Source organism: Primulina tabacum, chromosome 5 (genome assembly GCF_025594145.1).
Source record: "Primulina tabacum isolate GXHZ01 chromosome 5, ASM2559414v2, whole genome shotgun sequence".
NCBI lineage: Eukaryota > Viridiplantae > Streptophyta > Magnoliopsida > Lamiales > Gesneriaceae > Primulina > Primulina tabacum.
In genome coordinates this window covers 37,435,795-37,449,188 of record NC_134554.1, presented here as the reverse complement: position 1 = coordinate 37,449,188, position 13,394 = coordinate 37,435,795, and the positions used below count along the sequence as shown (strand labels likewise).

General features: G+C 37.9%; 1 long non-coding RNA gene and 1 pseudogene across 1 annotated transcript; both read left to right on the top strand.

The window, feature by feature from the left end:
- Positions 1-3,604: 3,604 nt before the first annotated feature.
- Positions 3,605-7,812, top strand: LOC142544414 (putative late blight resistance protein homolog R1B-23; annotated as a pseudogene).
- A 1,271-nt stretch (positions 7,813-9,083) lies between these two features.
- On the top strand, positions 9,084-9,582 carry LOC142544987 (uncharacterized). The gene is made up of 2 exons (XR_012820180.1): positions 9,084-9,476; positions 9,515-9,582. It is a non-coding gene; the product is annotated as an uncharacterized LOC142544987 (long non-coding RNA).
- The last annotated feature ends 3,812 nt before the right edge of the window (positions 9,583-13,394 follow it).

The following is a 13,394-nucleotide window of genomic DNA, read 5'->3' as shown; positions in this document are numbered from 1 at the left end:
GGTATCTTGGGGTTCCATTAGCGGCTAAGAAGTTGAGATCTTCTGACTACAATCTACTTGTGGATGCGATTGCAGCAAAAATTAGTTGTTGGCCGAGGCATTCTTTATCTTATGCGGTGAAGATTGAACTTATCAAATCAGTAATTTGGGAAGTCGGGTGTTTTTGGTTATCCATCTCGCTTATCCCAATTTGTGTTGTCAACACCATAAAATCTGTAGGAAGTTTTTTTGGCCTAACAAAGCATCCAACAATTGCATGGGATGTGTTGTTCAAGCCTTTGGAGGTTGGGGGTCTGGGATCAGAGACTTGCGAGCTTGGAACAAAGCACTTTTGGCTAAAAGCTAAAACATTGTGGAAAATACAATTGAAAAAAGACAGCTTGTAGATCCGTTGGGTTAACCACATATATAGCAGCCTTGGAGATGTGTGGCATTGGAGTTGGCATAGAAATGATTCACCTTTGATCAAGCAAATCCTATCTATTCGGGATGAATTATTGAGACGACTAGGATCGGTTGACGCAGCTATAAGTGAATTAAACAATTGGTTCGATGGTAGTCAGGGGATAGGGAGTGCTTACAAATTCTTCGTGAACTCCAGGGGTAGTTGGCCATGGAAACCACTTCTGGGGAAATCGAGCATTCTTCCCAAGCATATATTTATGCTTTGCTTATTTGCACATGGGAAGCTACTCACTCGAGATAGACTGTCAGTCGTGGTGGAAAAATCTTGCGTTCTTTGTGGTGCGGCGGAGGAAACTCTCCTACATCTTTATTTCGATTTTCATGTCTCTATTCGTGCGTGGTTACACATTAAGAAAATTATGGGCTCACCTTCGGCTATGTTAAGAGCCTTCAGATCCGTCTACAGAGGAAATTTCATACTGTCAAGGATGCGTATTGCGGCCCTAGCAGCAACCGTCTATTGCATATGGATCTTGCGAAATAGAATATTGTTCGACAATGAAGTCCCTAACGTCGATCAGATTGTTAGGAAGATTAAAATTCACACTTTTATATGTATCCCTAGATCTGGTGAAAATATGGATGTATTGATGTAATTGTTTTCTTTGTTTCTTTATCTCATGAGGATGTCTAGAGTATTTGTACACTAACACTTTTTATCTATTTAATGAATGTTAAATTCATTAAAAAAAACTATATGTGTATCTTATTCAGCTTCCCAAGGATTTCAGATAATATATATGATTATTTGGATTTAAAATTTATTTAAAATATTATTTTAGTAATGCTAAACACTATATTGATTTAAATATTTTTTTTTAAAATCTACATATTGTAGGAACCAAAAGCTATAGTTGATGGTATTATTACATCACAAATATTTTAAATCGCATAGCAGTCCAAGCGTCATGATTAAATCGTTATATCCAACATGAATAATTATTACACCTCGACAATCTACCTCCCAATAATTGTACTCATTGCAATCAATGATCGAACTCATACATTGGTTCTGATACTAATTATAGGACCGAGCACTTGCCGTTTTACCAAAAATATTGCTAGTGGTGCAATTCAAATATTTTAAACCACATAGCAGCCCAAACATCATAGTTCGATAACTCTACGCAGCAGATACAATTATTGTACATCAATATATATAATTATATTTGAGTATATGTATGATGTTTAGATTTGAAATTTAGATAAATTCACCTTTGTATTATTTATATCCACATTTTAGTTCTTTATAATTTAAACTATATTATTTTATGTAACATAACGATTTTTCGGTTTGATAGCTTGAAACATTTTTAATTATATCAATTTGATGATCGATTCAATTATAAAAATAGGTTACGTGACTAGAAACTGAGTAGAACATACAAATACATAGTATTAAACGTAACATAATATTTAAAAATTTAGATGATCATGCTACATCAAATCATCAATAAATAAAAGCACAGGAGAGAGAGACGACAAAATATCGTGAAAGATGAAATATCGTACTCAATAATTATGGCTAATGGAAATGTCGAAGAAAAATAAAAAGGAGGTTAATTAGTGGAAGTGTGAGGTGGTAAAGTGACTTTTAAGACAATTAAGTTCAAATTTATGATGATATTCTTGTTCCATTTTCATTTTGGACATGAAACATCTGTTTGCTTAGAAATAGTCTCTTTTGTTCCATTTTTTTTTACTTTGATTATAAATTATGTTAAAGTTTAGAATAAAACCAATTCTAAATTAAATTATGGCTATTGCACAAATGTCGCATGTTCTATTCCCTTAACAGTCGACAGCTTAAATTTTCTTCCACGGAATCATATGGTACATAATCAAGTTTCATTAGTTTGGGGTGTTTAATCGATGTTTGAGTCGCAATTTCTTCGTGATAGGTAGCAAAATAACATTAATTAAACTTTTTTTAATCAACCCTCTCAAATTTATTTGAATGTACTCAGGGATGATTATTTTTCAAAAACTTACTTTGAGCAAAGTTATTTTTTTAAAAAAATACAATTTTCGACTAATTAAGTTGCCAAGATTCATTTTGCATGGTTAAAAAAGGAAAAAAAAAATGGAACATTCGACGAGTATATTTGTCTCTTTAGGATTATGATCCTCTATATATATTCGTCTTAGTTTCTCATCTTCGTTTTTGACAATTTTAGATTTTTTCTATGTATTGTTGATTCGACGTTATATTCGTCATTATCGCATAAAAAACATGTCAACATTCCTATTGAAAAACCAAATCGCAAAAAAAAAAAGATAAATATAGTGGACAAAATCATCCAAAATTTGACCGTTAAAAATATCAAAATCGAAAAAAAAAATGTAAAACCAAAATTATAATTTTCCCATAACCGATGTCAATATTGTACTCTACAAATGGCGTAAAACAATTAAATCCATCTTTACTTGTTGCAATTGGCATCTATCTAATAAAAGAATGACGATATCCATTAACATAGAGCGAAATTAGTCATACTTCATAAATATCTACTCAAACATATTGATTTCTATTATATATATAATATTAGAATCAAGAAATATAGGGCCAATCACCAATTTAATGGCAACTTCTGCTATTTCAAAATCCACCGCAAATGTCGAACAAGAATCTGATGTAAACAGACAATCCCATATAGCTTATTATTATGTTATTAGTTTCTGTCAACTTTAGAAATCTTGGCCGAGAGAAGAACCATCACATATCAAGGCTGTGGAATCAATAGAGTATGTTTCCCATGTTTGATCCTTATTTTGTGCCACCTGCTCATCAAATTCAGAAGGATGAGGTGGGATTTGCAGTAGTTCAGCGTCACTTTCAAGCATTTCCAATACTTTACTCATAGAAGGTCGATTATCTGGACTCATTTGTATGCACCACAACGCAACTGTTGTCATTCTCGTGATTTTTCTCTTACATTACCACATACGTTACCTAATAATGAAAATAAATAAACATGTGAAGGGTAATAATGTCCGTTCACAATGGAAAAACTTTTCTATTATCCACACTTTTATAGGTATATAGATATAGATAATTGACAATAATTTGCTCTAACTCTGCAATTTAGGCCTCCTCAGATGCTTGGCTAGTTCCACTTCCAGTTTCTTTGCTGAAACAATGGCGTATGCTGCTCTTGTGTCACTTTTGCATGCCACAGACCAGTTTCTTGATTTGGATATCTGCTTCTTCCCTTTCACAAGGGAAAAAATCGAGTCTTTTCAAGAAACAATTAATTCTTTAGTGGCATTTCTTGATAAATCCCCAGCCTATTTGCAGCCAAGAAATCAATGATTTGATAAGGGAAATCAGAGATGTATCGTATGGAGCGGAGGATATCCTCGAGTCCCTAATAGCAACTCACTTTCTGCAAAAAGATGGAAGCGATGGTTATCAAAGATTGAAGAAATTTCGAGAGATCAGCTTCGAACAAATCGTGGAAAAACTTGAATCGATTAACACAGAGGTGAGCAATATTCAGCTAGATGGGAATGATGTTCATGACCGGAGAATTTCAGCTGTTGCTGGTTCCTCGAGGGAGGCTTTGAGGGGCAATAACTCTAGTTTGGAGGCACTGGACGATGATCTGAAGATGAAACTAATGGAACAGCTTGTAGCAGGATGTTCCCAAATCGACGTCATTTCGATCGTTGGCATGGGAGGGATTGGTAAGACGACTCTTGCTAGAATCTTGTTTGATAGTCAGCTGATCAAGGAGTCTTTTGACATTCGTGGTTGAGTCACAGTATCTCAAACATATAGAGTCCAGGAAGTTGTTTTAGGCATTCTAAAAGACATCGGTGTACCTTTGGATAAAAAAAGGATGTCGAACAACAACTATATCAAACTTTATATGGCAGAAAGTATTTAATTGTATTAGATGATGTTTGGGATATACAGGTCTGGGATGACTTAAAAAGACTATTTCTAGATAAGAAAAATGGTAGTCGAATCATAGTGACTACTAGACATTCGAAAGTGGCTGCATATGCCAACTCTTTTGGCGCTTATCATGAGATGCAGCTTCTAGATGAGGATTCGAGTTGGAGTCTCCTATGTCGAGAGATATTTCCCTAAAAAAATTGCCCATCTGAACTAGTTGAAATTGGAAAGGAGATTGCAAGACAATGCCACGGTCTTCCTCTAGCTATATCTGCCATTGTTGGGCATCTTAAAAAGGAGAAGCACACAGTAGAATGCTGGGAGTATGTTTCTGGAAATGTAAATATGGTCTTAAAGACAACTAATGACCCGACATTGGAGATATTGACTCTGAGTTATAACTACTTGCCCCATCATTTGAAAGCATGCTTCCTCTATTTTGGATTTTTTCAAGAAGATCGTCCCATAGAGGTATTCAGACTAGTGAATTTGTGGGTTGCTGAGGGATTTGTAAAGCCAAGTAGATGGAATAGCATAGAACAGGTTGCAGATGAATACTTGAGAGATGTCATTGAGAGAAATCTTGTTTTCGTGCATAAATATGATTCGTTTGGGAAGCCGAAGAGATGTGGCATCCATGATCTATTTAGAGACATATGCATAAGGGAGGCTGAAAAAAGAAAACCTTTTTTATGTCTTGGATACAGATGATGCACCCTGTGATCTTTTGGAGATAAATAGCCTACGGCGTTATGTTCTAGACGGTTACAAATCTCCTTCATTGGAGACTAGCTTAACCCTTCGCTATTATTATGAAGACTATCATGTTGTTTCGGGTGACAGTAATTCTTCGTGCCATGGGGACTTTGAAGATTATGACTCTTCAGATGCTAATATTGAGTATGATGGAAGTGATAATTCTCCTGCAAATGAACATGAATATCGATGCAAGATAAGGGACATTATGTTAACGACCCGTTCTTTAGTTTGTAATGGTATTAATATTTCACGACAAATTAAACTAGCTTCAGGATTGCTCAAGGTATTGAACATTAGGATGGAATCAACAAAGTTTCCTATGGGAATTTTAGAATTGATCAACCTAAAGTACCTTCATCTTGGCAATGTTCGGGAAATCCCATCTTCACTATCTAGACTCAAGAACCTACAAACACTTATTATTCGGGTTATGCAGATAAAGTCTATGCCATCTGAAATTTGGAAGATGAAACAACTAAGGCATCTTCTGATCGGTGGTTTTCATCTTCTTGATATTCCTGATGTTCAAGGTGAAGGGACAAATGCATACTTTCTCGAATGTCTCCAGACACTTTCAGAGATAATCGATTTCACTTGTAAGCGAGAGGTCATCGCAAGGGTCCCAAATCTTAAAGAGCTAAAACTTTTGTACAGCAGGGATGCTGTTGGCTGGTCATTTGTATCTCTGAACAATCTTGTGTATTTGTGCGAACTTGAATCATTGCGCCTCGATTTTTGGCCAGGTGAGTATAAATTTCAGAACCTTGTCTTCCCTTTTTCCTTAAAAAAATTGGTGTTAGTAGGCTGTCGAATTCCTTGGTAGAAAATGACCATTATCGGTATCTTGCCCAATCTCGAGGTCCTCAAACTAAAGCTCAGAGCCATGAAAGGAAAACTCTGGGAGACGAATGAAGGAGAATTCAAGCGATTGAAATTCCTCTCGATTCAGTTTTCAACTTTAGCAGAGTGGAAAACTGAAAAGGACCATTTCCCAAGCCTTCGGCACCTTATCCTCCAGTGCTGTTTACTGAAGGCAATCCCATATGAAATCGGAGAAATTTCGACCCTTGAAATAATTGAACTAAAGGGATGCTCAGCTTGCAGCAGAGACTTCGGCAAAGGAAGTGCTCGGGGAAGATAGTGACATTAAGCTCATAATTTCCAATAATGAAAACAGATTGCATCCTTTTGCTGATCGTTATATCTTAGATTTAGTTGCTCAAAAGCTCTCTGAGTCAATCAAGGAATCATGCTGTATCATCCTTTGAAGTTCTTGTAATTTACTTTCTACATCTTATGATATGTTGATACTCTCTTAAACTTAATGAGTAAAAATTCTTGCCAAGATAGTAAGCTAGCATAGTTAAACAATTCCAGGATCTTTGGGGGTTAAATTTTCAAGAAAGTAAACGTCTCTATTTTTTGGTTGGTATTTTACACTATTTTTGGTCTGCTTTTGTTTTGCTGCTGTGGTTTGTGCAGTGATGGTGCTAAAATTTCTGGCTTGCTCTTCAAATTTTGGTTGAAGAGAAATGTCTTGCAAAATGTTGTGATCTAATCATACTTATATGTTGATGTGCTTTACAAAATCAGAATGCTTTTTGATACCCTCATAAGATCCCGGGTTGTAGATAACCCGGTAACAATGGAGAGAACCCGGATCATGAGTGACCCGGGACAGTACATGGATATCTCGGACCATGGAAGGTAGGAGGATTTTGTGTTTAGCCGGGCAAACGAAGTGCTCGGGATGTCGTCATCTATCCGAGTAGCCAGAGGCCCGACCTCTTAGGGTAAACTCCCGGGTGATGATTCTCTACTCGGTGTGCCTCGATAACAGTACCGTACTCGAGTGCTGAAGTAGGTGAGATCTTATATTGATAAGCGTACCTGACAAAATCAGACTGATGTGACTTGATGGAAAAGGTAGGGCGGCGTGACAGTAAGTCAACATCAAGGGCTATAAGTGGTAGGTAGACACTAAAAACGAGGTAATCCTTGACTTTTCTTCCTATAAATAGCAAGTTCATTGTACATTAAACACATTGATCCACATATATTCACACATATATTTACACCAGTATTATTTATTTATCTCCCAAGCTACACTGGTTATCTTCGTCATCTTCACCTGACTTAAGCATCGGAGTGGCCACGCCGGACACCCTTCCGACACCCATTCACGTGTTTCTTTTCTTGATTTCAGGATACCATCTTTACGTTGGAAGGCACTCTCCTACTCATTTTCCCTCTCATCAGATTCGGTGGATAGCTCGACTACTGCTCACCCTATTCCCTCGGATTACATCATTGGCACCGTCTGTGAGAACTTGAGTCTAAGGCGTAGATATGGCTCATACTAGAAGAACAAACCAAGAGAATTCTAGGGTTCCGATAGAGAATCCACCTCTCTCTGGTCCAGGTGGTCCTCCACTCACTGAACCACAGCCCATTATCATCTTGTCGCCTGAGGAATTGGCTCGGATTGTATCTGATGCTGTTGAGAAGGCCATAGCAAAGAAGACTCTTTATCATCATTCTGCCCAGCCAGAACACGAGCAAGGAGAGGGATCAAGGGGACAGAGAGGAGGAGGTCAAAGTGGAGGAAAGGGAGTCTGGTGCCGGTTCAAAGTCCACGACTGTAGCTGAAGAGTTGGAGGACTTGAGGAGAAAAGTGAAGATTTTGGAGGGACCCAAAAGAGCATCTAGCCCGATTTGAAAACATGGTCATGCTGCACTGCTATGAGGACAGAATTAAATGTAAAGTGTTTCTAACCACTTTAGTTGACTCGGCCCAGAGATGGTTCAAAGGATTATCTTCCCAGAGTATCCAGTCTATCAGAGACTTTCAAAAGTTGTTCTTGCATCATTTCAGCAGCAGCAAGAAATTCAAAAAAACTACCTTCAGTCTGTTTGAGGTAAAGCAAAGTCCTGAGGAAACTCTAAGGGCTTACATTCAGAGATTCAATCGAGTTGCTTTGGATGTTCCCTCATGTGCCCCCGGAAACAAAACTACTGCTTTCACTCAAGGGTTACGGGAAGGAGAAATTTCGACCCTTGAAATAATTGAACTAAATGGATGTTCGCCTGCAGCAGAGTCTTCGGCAAAGGAAGTGCTCGAGGAAGATAGTGACATCTTGTTCAGTTCTCACACACAAACACTCTCATTCACTCAAATACAGTCTTGCACAAAGACGTTAAACTTGTGTATGTAGTCTTTTTCACATAGACATTAAAGAAGTGTTGACTGGAAGGTGCTGCCTTCAGTATAGTCTAGAAGTTCAGTTTAGGCAGTGGGTAAGTCCTAGCTGAGTGGGTTTGTAAAAAGAGTTGTATAAATCAAAGTCTTCTAGTGGATCCTACCCTAGGCGGTACAAGGGGTGACGTAGGAACAGTTGAAGTCTCCGAACATCCATAAACATATCTTGTGTATTTAACTGTTTAACTATTGTTTTCAAACTGTTTGAATTAGTTAGATTATCCGTCAGTTCAGTTGTCACCATAACTGAACTGATGAATGCAAAAACTAATCTGTCCATTTTCGGTTATTCAGCTTACATAATATAAAATGTTTTCTAATATAACAGTCTTCTTCACGAAGGATTACTTCGAGTTTCTTCCGCTTGGTTTTTAACCAAACTCGATTTAATTCATCGGTGTTAATATTCTTAGAACACGAACTATTGCAGCTCATTGGAGAATATTTTGTTTGAAGTATCCCAAAGATGCTCAGCAAACGATCCTTCACAACATACATGCATATCTTCTAGTATATATATATATATATATATATATATATATATATATATATATATATATATATATATATATATATATATATATATATATATATATATAAATCAGTAAGTGGTATCATTGACTCAGCTTGTGTATCTCGTCAGATCGCATGATGCCTTTCATTGACGAGACTTCTATATTAAAATTCCATAGTCCTTTTGTTTTAGCATCAGCCGATCTTTTCTGACGAAGCAAAGATAGAACTGATTAGCTTGAGAATTAAATGAGATATTCACGAATACCTTCCTCATTTTCCCATATTTTCAACAATAAAGGCATTCTGATTTTGTAAAGTACATCAGCACGTAAGTATGATTAGATCACAACATTTTGCAAGACGTTTCTCTTCAACCAAAATTTGAAGAGCAAGCCAGAAATTTTAGCACCATCACTGCACAAACCACAACAGCAAAACAGAAGCAGACCAAAAAGAATGTAAAATACCTACCAAAAAATAGAGACGTTTACTTTCTTGGAAAATTTAACCCCCAAAGATCCCGGAATTGTTTAACTATGCTAGCTTACTATCTTGGCAAGAACTTTTACTCATTAAGTTTCAGAGAGTATCAACATATCATAAGATGTAGAAAGTAAATTACAAGAACTTCAAAGGATGATACATCATGATTCCTTGATTGACTCACAGAGATATTGACCAACTTCATCAGCCATAATCGCTGGAGCATATGATCCAAGGGCATTGAACTGAGAGGTATATTCCACTACTGACATATCTGGGGCCTGGCTGAGATTTTCAAACTCACTTAGCTTCTGCAGTCTGAATTCTGCCGGGTAGTACTGTTTCAGAAATGTTTCTCGGAAGATTCGCCATGTGATTGGTCCAGCAGCGGTCATGGCTGGCGAGACTGCTTCCCACCATTTAGCTGCCTTGTCTTCCAGGAAGGGCACTATCACGTCCACTTTTAGTGCATCCGGGACTTCCAACAGTCTCAACTGAGTTTCCACGCTTTTGAGCCAGCTCTGGCTAACTTCGGGGTCGGCAGCGCCACTGAAAGTTGTGCACCTGTTCTTGCACAGTGATTCATAATGAAACTTGACCCCATGCTGTGGTGGAGGTGGGGGCTGCTGATTAGCATTGGGGTTCACTAACCCCTGAAGTGTCGTTGCCATGATCGTGGCTATAGCCATTAGGTCCGCTTGATTGAGATTGAACTGAGGTGGAGGCCCGTTGCCTTCTTCATTAGTGTTGTTGTTGTTGTTGTTAGCATAACGGGGGTTGCGGTTTTGTCTTGGTGGTCTACCGGCCATTTCTTACAAGTTAAACGCTTCTAAGAATTTGTTGTATATATAACAAGATTGAATAGATTAGTTATGCTGGAACAACTGAAGTTAATAAGTAAGCATAACTTGAATATACATGAACAACTGAGATTAATAAATAATCATAATTTTATTAATTTTTTTTGAATGTAAAGAAACAACTAAATGAACAAAGCGTGCTGAAAATAAATCATACTGACTGAAATAAAATAGCAACAATGGAAAGATAAACTCCTAGTAATAGGGAAAGGTAACTAAGAACTCTAATCATCTATCTCTCCATCTCCTATGGCAGCTATAGGCTCGTCGATCTCTATCGGCTCCTCTTCTTCCGGCTCTTCCTCCGGCTCCTCCTCTTGCAGTAGCTCCACCATGTGGGTGAGCTGGGCATTCTCTGCATTAAGCTGGGCATTCTCTGCATTAAGCTGGGCCACCTGTGTCTTCCACCCCTGAACATCTGCCTCTGCCTCGTCCAACAGATCTATGGTACTCTGGTGGCGTAGTTCGTACCCCTTCTTATTCTCCTTGATCTTGTTCTTCAGCGCTTCACCCTGTTGAGTCAGTTGGTGGTTCACTTTGGCAATGCAGCTTATAGCCTCACTTAGATTTTCGAGTCTCTTTTTGCTCCTGTCATTCAGCTGTTTTTCTTCCTCCAATTCTTTGAGATAGCGCTCCACATCCTCTCGCAACTTTCCATTTTGATATTTGCACTGTTCTATGACATCTCTGAGGTCCATGTTATCACTCCTAACTAGCTCACCTTGATAGATAGACTGATTAAGGCGGACCTGAATCTCTTCTTTTTCAGCGGTTAAGGTTTCGACCTCACTCCTCCTCTCACTCAATCGGGCTCTAAGTCGTCGAATCTGACTGGACTGATAGTGAAGGGCAAGCTCCTTCAGACGAATGGCAGCTTGGGCACGGGTGTGGGGCCGCATAGGGGTAGATGGAGCCATTTCCTGAAATCAAAAAAATGGAAATGCTCAGAATCCGAAATAGACAGTATATAACAAGTGAGAATATGCAATATATATGAAATTTTCGAAATTTAAATAAATATATTTTTTTTTCCAAAAATGGAAAGTTTGGAATTTGACATATGGGTTCGAAGAATATGTCGAGAGGATTCCGGGACAATTGACGGAATCGAATTCGAAATTTCCTACGAGAAGTTATAGGGTCTACGAATATTTCCTAAAACGGCAAAAACGACGTTTCGGAGGCCTAAACGAAGGATTTTTGCGATTTCAGCCTGGTGCTCACGACTTTAGCTCGTTGGGCCGTTTCGGAGGGGGTAGCATTGGCCTCGAGTTAAAATTCCACTGAAAATTTTTAGGGTTTTTTTTTTTTTTTTGAAAATCGATTTTTTTCCACTCGGATTATGAACCTGGCGGCTCTGATACAACTTAAATGTCACGCCACGAAACTCGGGATTGACATCGGCGTTGTTTAACAATCACACAATCGCAACAACAAGCCTCTTGTAGCACAGTATAAACCGAACCAGTTTATATATCATAATCTCAAATTAAATAGTCATTGTCTATACAATTACCGAAATAAATAAGACGACAGAGTTTTAATGCGGAAACGTAAATCTAACTAATAATAACTTAAACATAATCGATTTCCTTGAGCATTCACCATCCCCAAAACTGCTCGGATTCTTCCTCCTCAATCTGTTCTTCGGACTTATCTGGGAAGGGTTGTAAGTGGTGAGTATTTGGGAATACTCAGCAAGTGGGGGAATATCGAGCACAATAAAACAACATGCATAAATTTCGAATCATAAATCATGAGTTCATACGTACTTCATAACACATGCATAAACTTTGACCCAAGCACTGCGACTCATCTACTTTCTACGGTTTACTGACGTAGTCCCTAATTTTTACTCCTCTAAGGGGGCGAGGCCGTATAGCGGTTATGTCCCCCACCGCGTAAGGGTACGTCGTGGTTGGGATTCCCTCCCGTATACAGTCGACTCCTTATAGTGCTTTTGAAATCGTATGACAATTACACGAAAAGAGTATAAATGAGATTGTACTCGACTATTTATTTTTCTTGTAAAAATCGAAAACATGAATACCCGAATCCGAAATTTTAAAGTTTAAAAATAAGCCCACTTACCGTGTTTGAATGCTAAGAAAAAAAACGTGGTGGCTCGGCTTCAGGAATGGATTGCTTCTCGCTCCTTCTTCGGACGGAACTTCGGCTTGATTCTAGCCTAGCTTCGGGACGATATTCGGGCAGAATTTTGGCTTAGGGGGAGCTGCTGAATTTCGAGATTTCAGCAAGGGGATTTTCGATTTTTAGGGTGTGAATAATGGTAGAGGTGATGGGGTATTTATAGGTGAGGGACAAGGGTCCAAATTTGGTACACAAATCATACCAAAATTCATGAAATATCTCACAATCTTGACTCCAATATCCTTGCAAATTTCGAAAATCATGTTGCTTAATTTGTGAGATTATCTTCCAATTCCATGGGATTTAAATCTTTGATTATTTCCCTTAAGCTTGGCTCGAAATATTGAGATGCTAACACAAGGGATTTTCGAACCAAATTGATGATATAGTTTCCAATTTGTCTTGCAACTTCCATGCCTCCATGCATTATAATACTAGGCATATATTCTAGGAGGATATATATATTTTTTTTTCGAAAATCCTATGCAATATTATGTCTAGATTCTTGAGTCTTGCACAATCCTTCCATGATCTAGTATTATTCCTCACAATTTCGAGAATTACATGCACAAACCTAGATTTTATTGTCTTGATAATAAAGATTCCCAATCAACTAAATTTTCAATATTCATATCTTATTCTAGTACAAAGATCCAAGGTCCTAATTTCCTTGCAAATAATTAATTAAATGGGGAAAAATCCGATTTTCACACAATCATTTCAACATCACACAAATCTTCCTCCATATTAATTGGTTTCGTATCACATCAAAACCAGTCTTGAGCACAAATGAGAGATTGAACTATCTTGGGCGATAAAGAGCTCCTAAATGCATCAAGTACACGCCCTCCGGTGCTAAATGCAGCTTCTGAAGCAACTGTGGAAATTGGAACTGCCAATATATCTCGAGCCATCTGAGAAAGAATGGGAAACCTGGGACTATTATCTTTCCACCATTGCAATATATTAAAGTTCTTTCTTTCATCCTCAACATCTTCAG